This window comes from Rhinopithecus bieti, unplaced genomic scaffold (assembly GCF_001698545.2).
Source record: "Rhinopithecus bieti isolate Rb0 unplaced genomic scaffold, ASM169854v2 scaffold_2408, whole genome shotgun sequence".
NCBI lineage: Eukaryota > Metazoa > Chordata > Mammalia > Primates > Cercopithecidae > Rhinopithecus > Rhinopithecus bieti.
In genome coordinates, this window is record NW_016803672.1 from 35,711 (window position 1) to 43,989 (window position 8,279).

Sequence of the window (8,279 nt, forward strand, 5' to 3'; positions counted from 1 at the left end):
TTCTTTTTTTTTTTTTTTTTGAGATGGAGTCTCTCTCTGTTGCCCAGGCTGGAGTGCAGAGGTGCGATCTGAGTCACTGCAAACTCCACCTCTGGGGTTAAAGCGATTCTCATGATGGGATTACAGGTGCCTGCCACCACGCCTAGCTACTTTTTGTGTTTTTAGTACAGACAGGGTCTCACCATGTTGGCCAGGCTGGTCTTGAACTCCTGACCTCAAGTGATCCGCCCACCTCAGCCTCCCATAGTGCTGGGATTACAGGCATAAGCCACTGTGTCCGGCTGACCCCACATTCTAAAACAAGGTGAAGTGATGGACTCTCGAAAGCATTGCTTGCTACTGAAGTGGTTAAGAGCTAGCTGTAGAACCCTAGGACCACCCCCCGACCCACACCTCTCCTGCCCCCAGCAGAGATAGGAGAGCTGCCACCAGGAGCAGCAGGAAGGTAGAGGATGCTTTCTCTAGCGGCAGGTGATGCTGTCCCATGTAGGAGGTGCATGGGGTGCCTCCCCTCTCCACAGGCGGAGAGGGCTTCAAGGAGGCCATCTGCAGAGTTTCACCCGTGTGTCCTGGATTCTGGGATCTCGGAGGCTGGGCGGGCCCTTGCCTGGAAAAGCCTGGCCAGCTGCTCCTTGCTGGGGTCAGGAGGCATATGTGCTCTGAGTCTTGTCAGGGTGGGGCCTGCCTGCAGGCTTTTCTGGGCCCAGCTGAGAGCTGGCTGAAAGGAGATGGCTTGGAGCTGTCCAGAGGAGGACTTGGTGCATGAGGGCACAGAGGCCGGAAGGGGGGTTGGAGAGTGGGTGGACAGTGGAACCCAGTAAGCTGATCCGTGAGTAGTATCCCAAGGGGTGAACCAGAGAAGACACTGCCCAGGAAGAGACCTGTAGTAGGAGCTACTCCCAGCAATGGGGGTACCAAATAACCCCCAAAGCAACCTGCCAGAAAACAAGGAGCCAGCTTGAAACAACTGCTCCAGCCACAGCAAAACCACACCAGAGAACAAAGGATGCCAGGCAAGGAAAACCTTTCCTGCCCTTCCTTCTACCCACGTCCCCACTCCCGCCAGGGAGGAAACAGAAGGGCACCAGAGGGTAGAAGGAGCTGGAGGAAAGGCTGGGGCCAGAGCAGCACAGAACACTCCTTGGGCTCCTCCTCTGTAAAGTGAGATCACGGCCACATCTCCCTGTTGGGTTAGGATTAAAAGAGATCATCCACAAAAGTGCTTGGGCAGTGCCCGGGACATGAAAGTGCCCATAAACATCCCTCTGGCAGCAGGGGCAGAGTCCACGGGGCCCAGGGGGACAGACGGTAGATCCCTGTTCTGTGTGATCAAGCTGTGGAATTACATGCATTGGAGCCAAGGAGACGTTGAGGCAGGAGAGGGGAGTCCTGTGGAGGGGAGGCCGGTGAGAGTTAGGCCAGCTGCCACGGCCTCGGTCCTGAGAGCTGAGCTTCTGCAAAAGGAATCAGCCGTAGCAGACACATAGGCAGGCAGGTGCCCTGGGGCTGCTGTCCAAGCCACTGCCCAAGGACCTGGGCGGCGGACACACCCCCTGCTGGTGAAGAGGAGTCTCCAGCCACTCTCCCGCCCAGTCAGGTCAGGCTGGGAGCCCGCTGAGCCCCACCCTGCTGGCTGAAGGCAGCTGAGCCAGGGGCCCAGGTGGTCCAGCAGGGGCCCGAGGGGCCAGCATCACTGCCACCCCCACTGCACCTTTGGGCAAATTAGAGAAGGTACCCTTTCCTCCAGACATTCCTGCCCTTCCTTCTACCTGCATCCCCACTCCCACCAGGGAGGAAACAGAGGCCCGGCGGAGGGTAGAAGGAGCTGGAGGAGAGGCTAGCACCAGACATTCCCAAGCCTGTCACAAGTGCTGAGCTTTAGACTTTCAGAAACGAAGGAGACACAGACCCTCCCCTGGAAGAGCGCCCTGGGAGGGCCTGTAATGTCTGCAGACTCTAGGATCACCATCATATCGTGAAAGGGCTGTCAAATATTCAAGTCTATGGACCCATATCTAGCTTCTCTGAGAATGATGCTTCCAGCCCAGGACTCAGCACATAGTAAATGCTCGGTGATAATGGCTAATATTCACTGTATGCAATAGCACTAATAAGCAGGAATTACATGACGATGTAAATACTGCAAACGGTTTGAAGGGGTTGCATCACTAACTAACAAGGTGTCATGAGTCAGGATCCCAACCTGGAGCAGAGATTCAAACCCTGGGCCGTGGGCCTCTGGAAGCCTGATCTCATGCACCCACAGCTCTGGCTGGTCAGGAAACACTTTCTCTGGTTGGATATGCCTGTTTCTCTCCTCAAGTGACCTGAAAAGGTGCAGGCTTAAAACCAAACAGCCCTGAACCAAGGATAAGTAGCAGAATGGGCCCCAGGCAGTGATAGGATTGGATTTGACATAAAGAACAGAAAGTGGCTGATCAGAACGTTCTGACGTGCTGAATCTGGGGAAGAAGAGAACTGAAACCAAAAAACCCAGCAGGGATGAGTGACGTCTTAGTCATGGAACTGACAGCAGCTGTGAAACAAGCCGCTCAGAAGTGAGGCAGAGACTGCTGCTAAGCTGAGAAGGTTCAAAACAGGACTCAGTGATGTGCTCAGGTGAGAACTTCAGGATGTATCTTGTGTTCTTTCAGCTCTATCTGGAGCAGAAAAAAAAAAAAAAAAACCTCCTGGGCCATTCTAGGTCACAGGCGGGGCGGGGTGGCATGAGGAAATGACAGCCAGCCTGCTCTGGAGCTGGGATCATCTAGGGTGGCCTTTCTCCCTGCCTTTCCCTCCAACCCCAGGAATGGGGAGTTGGTGGGCTTGGTTCTTCCCTGACCAAAGAGAAATGGATGTTAAGGGGCAGCCTTTGCATCAGGCACTCATCTTGCTTCCAGACAATGATAGGCAGGGTGGCAGGACTGGCTTCACCAAAGCCAGTGTTCCCTGGTCTTCACACAGGTGGCCTGGCGAGTGGCCTCCACCTGCTACCTCTTTAAATCCTCACAACAGCTGAGGTAAGCACTATTATTGTTTTCAATTTAGAGATGGGGAAACTGAGGTTCAGAGAGGTTAAGTGACTTTCCAAAAGTGACCCAGCTGATAAACCACGAAGCCTCGGCTAGCATCCTTGTCTGGGGGCCTGTACCCCTTAACCATATCTCTGTTCTATTTCACTTTCAAGTGCAGTCCAGAGCCATATTAAAAAGCACTGAATGGGACATGCACGGTGGCTCATGCCTGTAATCCCTGCACTTTGGAAGGCTGAGGTGGGATGATCGCTTGAGGTCAGGAGTTCAAGGCCAATCTGGCCAACATAGCGAGACCCCCCCCATCTTTAAAAAATGACAATAAAATAAAATAAAAGCACCAAAGCACCTGATCCCTAGTGGTCTTGTGGTTGGGGCAGGGCGCAGGGGTCGGGGTCTGTGGAAGAAGGAAAGGAGGAAAAAAAAAAAAAGTACTTGAGGCTGCTCTTCCCAGAAGAAGACATCAGGGGGCAGTGTAACCAGCAGGCATTTGAAATCTGGCCCTCCTCCAGTTTAACCATCTTCCCTGAAAAGCAGCTAAGGAATGTTTGCATTTTTATCATTATCCTCCGAATGGGGAAGACGTGCAAAAATCTATGCAGAGTGATAGTCCATGACTGCTAATAGGATTATCTGGGATTCCATGTTTTGTCCAAGCCTCCCAAGCCCACCTACCCCAAACCAAAGCCTTCCCTAGGGCAGAGGCCACCTCTGGCATTTTCATCTCTGTGTTCCAATGTCTGACATATATCGTGGGTGCTCAGCAAGCCCAGCCATGGCCTGAATGCCGGGTTGGTTGTGGGGAGGGGCCAAGCGTCCTTCTCAGAGGTGGGTGCACCCTTTCCCAACCCAAACATGGCTTCATCCGGACAAAGCCCAGGCACGGGCAGGGACGTGGTGGCTTCTGTCGGCTCTATGTAAGCGTTCCAGGTATTGCCACCTGGTTCTTGGCTGTGGCCCTCACCGGTGAGGTTGTGGCTTCAGATGGGAGGATTTTAGAAGCTTGTTGAGCACAGCGCTGTGTCCACGGATAGGTTGGGGTCCCTGTGGAAAGGAGGGGGAGTGAGACTGGCCCAGACAAAGCCTTTCCCTCCACTTTGGGACCAAAGATGCTGGCCAAGTCCCTGCCTGGCACCTCCAGGGCTGTACCTATGGGACGGCGGAGACCAGCCCGGCCCCCGGCTCAGACAGGCCTGTGTTGGACCAGCCCTGCGACTGCAGTTTCCTCATCTGTAACATGGCGTCAAGAGCATCTGCCGCAAGAGTGCTGTGGGGTTCCATGGGAGGCCGGAGAGCAGAATGGTTATCAGCTGTAGCTTCAGAGCCAGCGAGACCAGGCTTTGAGGCCAGCGCAGTTCTCAGTAGCCATGTCCAGCACGACCCAGTAAGGACCCCTGGTCTCTGAGCCATGGCCTCACCCTCTGTAAGATGGGGGTGGGAACAAGATGGATCTCATGAGCTTGCTGTGAGGATTACAGGAAAAACACTTGGGCATTACTTGGTCCAGAACAAACCCTCAATTAAATGACAGCTGCTGCTCCTGCTGTTACAGGATGCCTGGAACACGGTCCATGGTACCTAGCAGATGGTAAAGTTGTCTTCATTGGATACACACAGTATGTGTGGTGTTGCACTTAGGACAGTGTCTGGCACATGGGAAGCATGAAGCAGTGAAATAAAATAACATGGGGCCAGGTTCTCACGTCTGTAATCCCAGTACTTTGGAAGGCCGAGGTGGATGGATCACTTGAGGTGAGGAGTTACAGACCAGCCTGACCAATATGGTGAAACCCAGTCTCTACTAAAAAATATAAATATATGAATTAGCCAGGCATGGTGGCGGGTGCCTGTAGTTTCAGCTGCTCAGAAGGCTGAGGCAGGAGAATTGCTTGAACCATAGGCGACGGAACAAGACTCTGTGTCAAGAAAAAAGCAGGCCAGGCGCAGTGGCTCACGCATGTAATCCCAACACTTTGGGAGGCCAAGGCAGATGGATCACCTGAGGTCAGGAGTTCAAGACCAGACTGGCCAACATGGTGAAACCCCATCTCTACTAAAAATACAAAAAAAAAAAAAAATTCACCGGGCGTGGTGGTGCACACCTGTAATCCCAGCTACTCGTGAGGCTGAGGCAGGAGAATCGCCTGAACCCAGGAGGCAGTGGTTGCGGTGAGCTGAGATCGCACCACTGCACTCCAGCCTGGGCGACAGAGTGAGACTCGGTCTTTAAATAAATAAATAAATAAATAGAAAAAAAAAAAATAACATGGGAATACAGTATGAAGGAAGAAGACTCCATCTCTGCCCTAAAGATATTCCCAGTGTATTTGGGTTCTTGTTCCATTTATCCCCCTCCCAGGTCAGGCCCAGTGTTTGACATCTTTGACACCTGCAATACGGCAGAGTGGGGACAGGGCCTGTCCTCAGGGAGCTCACACTGTAGAGTGAGGGAAACAGACCAGAAAATCGTGCTACTGGAAGTGGGGGTGGTCTCTGGGTAGGTCCCCGACAACATAAATGTTGGCTCTTACCCTTCCCTCCCCCTTTCTCCCTCCCTGCCCCGGACTTTCCCCACCCCAACTATCTATCCTGGCACCAACGCCAGGTTAAGATTCCCCAAGTGCCACACTGACAACGCTCCTCCTTTGCTGAAAGACTCGGTGCTATCCAAGTTCTGCCGCAGCATCCACATGCCTCAGTAGAGAGAGGCAGCCCTAGGTGGGCAGGGGCTGGCCCAGGAAACGTGGGGGTTGTAACTCACCTTCCTGACTTTTTTGGTTTTTTTGAGACAGGGTTTCACTCTGTCACGCGGGTTGAAGTGCAGTGGTGCGATCATGGCTCACTGCAGCCTCGACCTCCTGGGCTCAAGGTATCCTCTCACCCCAGTCTCCCCAGTAGCTGGGACTACAGGCACATGCCACCAAGCCTGGCTAATTTTTTTAAAATTTTCTGTAGAGACGGCGGTCTTGCTGTTGTCCAGGGTGGTCTTAAACTCCTAGGCTCAAGAGATCCTCCCACCTTGGCCTCCCAAAATGCTGGGATTACAGGTGTGAGCCACTGCATCTGACCCTTCCCAGCTTCTCCTCAGGTCAACTTGTTTCATCCCAACTGGCCCACACCTGGCCTCGGGAATGCCCTTATTCCTCCCCATCCAGCTTTGCTTTTTTCTCTTTCCCCACTCAGTCCACCCTCCCCTCTCCCCACCTCCCGAGACCCTCCCTGGACTCTTTTTTCTGACACTTTGTTGGCTGGGATTACAGGCGTGCGCCACCACGCCCGGCTAATTTTTTATATTTTTAGTAAAGACAGGGTTTCATCATATTGGCCAGGCTGCTCTCAAACTCCTGACCTCAGGTGATCCGCCCTCCTTGGCTTCCCAAAGTGCTGGGATTCCAGGTATGAGTCACCACGCCCGGCCTGGGCTCCCTCTATTCTTGAACCAGATGCAGGTGGTCTCCTAACTGGTCTCTCTGTGCTTCAAACCACCTTCCCTGCAACCTAAGGGTGATCCATGTTGCAAATCTGACCGTGTCACTCTCCTGCCCGCCACCCTTGCGTGGACAAAGAAGTATCACCTGCTCTAGTTTTGCTTTAGCTGACAATAGTCAAGGCCTCACTAAGTGCCAGCAGTCCTGCCAATCTTTCAAGGCCACTTCACATCCTGTCTCATTCACCCATTCATGCATTCAAACATAATAAATGCCAGAGACTCTGCTAGGTGTTTTTTTTGTTTGTTTGTTTTCTTTCTTCTTTTTTTTTTTTTTTTTTTTTTTTTTTTGAGACGGAGTCTTACTCCGTCACCCAGGTTGGAGTGCAATGGCATGATCTCGGCTCACTGCAACCTCCACCTCCCGGGTCCAAGTGATTCTCCTGCCTCAGCCTCCCGAGTAGCTAGGATTACAGGTGTGCGCCACCATGCCCGGCTAATTTTTGTATTTTTAGTAGAGAAGGGGTTTTACCATGTTGGTCAGGCTGGTCTCGAACTCCTGACCTTGTGATCCGCCTGCCTCGGCCTCCCAAAGTGCTAGGATTACAGGCATGAGCCACCATGCCTGTTTTTCTTGTTTTCTATCATTTTATTTTTAAAAAATAGAGATGAGGGGCAGGCACGGTGGCTCACACTTGTAATCCCAGCACTTTGGGAGGCGAAAGCGGGAGGATCACTTGAGCTCAAGAGTTCGAGACCAGCCTGGCCAATGTGGTGAAACTCTATCTCTACTAAAAATACAAAAATTAGCCAGGTGTGGTGGTGCATGCCTGTCATCCCAGCTACTCAGGAGGCTAAGGCATGAGAATTGCTTGAACCCAGAAGGCAGAGGTCGCAGTAAGCCAAGATGGTGCCACGGCACTCCAGTCTGGGTGAGAGAGTGAGACTCTATCTCAAAAAAAAAAAAAAAAAAAAAGAGAGAGAGAAAGAGAGAGAGACAGGGGTCTCACTATGCTGTCCAGGCTGCTCTTGAACTCCCGGGCTCAAGTGAGCCTTGGCCTCCAAAGTGCTGGGATTACAGGTGTGAGCCACCGCACCCAGCCTATGCTAGGTGTTTACAGACATTAATCTTCACAACAATGCTCTGGGGTCACAACTATTGTAAGTCCCATTTGGCAAAGCAGAAAGCCAAATCTCAGAGAGGAAGTTGCTCAGGACACACTTGGTGAATTTTAAGTAGCAGGATTCCAGTACACCTTTGACCCACTCCCTGCCAAGGAGAAAAGCTTTATGCAGAAACCAGGGCATTGGGTGGTAACAGGGAAACTTCTCCCAGTACAGGGCCAGGATGCCCAGTGTTCGGGCTAGCTGTGTGTGACATTAGATCAGTGAGGGGAGCCTCTCCCACATAGGCCAGGACCAGGACTGAAACCAGTAAGGAGAGGAAGCTAAGGAAACAGCTTCCTTGTCAGCCCCTGTCCCTCCCTGGTCCCAGACCACATGGTGGGGTCCCTTTCCCCATCCTGAGGTCCACAGAATGACAGTCCTCCTCCAAGTTAACTGGGAAATAACTCAGAAAGACACCCACAGAACCAATCCCTCCTCCTCCTTGGGGAGGACTTGGAAAAACTGAGAACAGCCAAAAGCCAGAATGGAAACTCAGTTCTCCTGACTGGGATCCAGGGCCTGCTCTACTCTTCCTCCTTAGAAGTCCTTCCCAAGGATCCCTGACATTCCATGGTCGGGGAGCAGGAAAGAGGTCTTGGCGGGTACTCACTCACCAGCTATGTGAGTAGGGCGGTCACTTCGCTTCTGTGGCT